Source organism: Pinus tabuliformis, chromosome 6, assembly GCF_031772625.1.
Source record: "Pinus tabuliformis cultivar Carrire ecotype Pingquan chromosome 6, CPIR1, whole genome shotgun sequence".
Taxonomy (NCBI): Eukaryota; Viridiplantae; Streptophyta; class Pinopsida; order Pinales; family Pinaceae; genus Pinus; species Pinus tabuliformis.
Window position 1 is genome coordinate 600,948,113 of NC_142292.1, and position 2,097 is coordinate 600,950,209.

A 2,097-nucleotide genomic window follows, 5' to 3' on the forward strand; every position below is an offset into this window, starting at 1 on the left:
GCCTGTGTTCTTAAATTTTTTATTACATGATGTTGCCCGAAGCATGAGAAAATCTCGCCATGTAGAGTCAGTAGTAAGCCATCATGGTTTAATTCGGTTGATAGTCAGTTACAGTCTTTCCCAACAGCAGAGTAGTTGGGAAGAATTGATTTTCTCGATAGATGGGGGACTGGCCTTGCCAGCCCCAAAACAAAAACATACTGCTAGCACATCAAGTAGACCTCCGAAACAAAGACAATCTGTCAGATTGGCAAGGAGCAAAGGAATGTTGGGAAATTCCTAGGGAAACATTAGCCAACCTATGGAAATACATGATTTAGAAGATGAGCAACCCCCATAGCTTGAAGGTGGGGAAGAGGAAGAGGAATTAGAGGGAAACAAAGAAAAAGAATCGGAGGAGGAGACGGAGCAATCCGGTCAGGAAGAAGGGGAGAAAATAGAGCAACGCAGCGAAATTCCACTGCAAAACCCTCTGCAAGAAGATGAATTGGCCCAAATTTTGGCCAATATGGGCAAGTATGTCCAACCTCATAGCCCACTCAACCCCCATACCGAAGAAGGGCCGTAGGAACACTCTTCTCATGATAAAAGTACATCCGAGGAAATGTGTGATGAGGAGGAAGAAGAAGAGGATCACTCTGCTCATGATAAGAGTGTATCTAGGGAGAAGAGTGACAAGGAGGAGGAAGAAGAACAATCTGTTCCTAGTTAGAATACACTTGAAGAATTGCATGATGAAGAAGAGGTAGAAGAAGAAGTTGTCCAGGAGACAGCAGAACAAATCAGGGTTTCTACCTCTGAAAAAATTGATCAACAGAACACTGAAGAAGTGTCCCAAGAAGGAAACATGGAAATTGGCCAAGGCAAAGGTATAATACCTAAAGTACAAAGCCCAGGCCTGAGAAAAGAAACGTTTGTTCCTTCTAAGAAAATAGATGAAATTAAAAAGTTGCAAAAGGAACAACAGAGATTGCTTAACGTAATTAAGCAACTTCGACAACAAATAAGAGTATTAAAAATGGGGAAGAACTCAAAAGGAACCTCTGGGGAAAAGCGTGCAACCACCCAGTCAAAACCCCATAAGAAAAAGACCAAGAGGACTCAAGTCAAACCTGTTGTTCAGAATTTCAAAGAACGGCATTTGGATGTTGCAAATACAGAAGCACAAACGGACAACGCACCAGTCTATGATAAGGGAGTCGAGATAGAGGCACTGACAGTTCATGAGAAGGAAACAGACCATAAAAACCAGATGTCGCAATAAGGAGATCCAAGTAGATCTCCAACCCAAACTTGTCATGATGGATAATGACCCGAGGATAATAACTCTGTAAAAAGATTTGGCACAAGCCCAACAAACAATAGAAAAACTCATAGAGGAAACTGTTCCTCAAGAAAAATATCAGAAGTTACAATAGCAGCTAAAGAACATCAATGCATCGGAAATCTAGGCCTTTGATGGATGGCGAAGGGTAGAGGAAAGAGTCAAAAAAGGTAACCCATAGACTAGACACAGTTATAAATCAAATGGATACCTTATGTTCTTTGTATACTGATGTTCTAGCATGTAGGGCACCCACCAGAAACTATGCTTTGTTTTTTATGGAAAGATATTTACAATTGAAAATTAAGGTTGTCAAGGCAGGAGTGCCTATAGAGATAAAAACCATTGATGATTTCATAAACTGTTGTAAGCATTACAGGGTGAAAGTTCAGCGATTGTTATGTGAATTTTATTTGCACAATCTTGTGTTAGATGGAGAAACAGAACAAAACCTCGGCCCTTTTGTGGGTGATGTCCAACTTCAGGCATTTATTTCTTTTGGTGTTCATCAGATTACAAGTTGTTGGGGTTTGATTTCTTTTACTTGCTTCATTCAGTAATCTGTCGTTCCTTGACATTTCATTTACTGGCTCTGTTATATTTAATTCGTACTTGAATAGTAAGGTTATCATTTGCAACTGAAATGTTATGTTTTTCATTCTGAAATCACATCACATTGTTTTTCCTTTACAGATTGACATTACTGTATAACATTGTTGTTCCTTTACAGATTGACGTTATTGTTCGTTTACAGAGTAACATTGATGTTCATT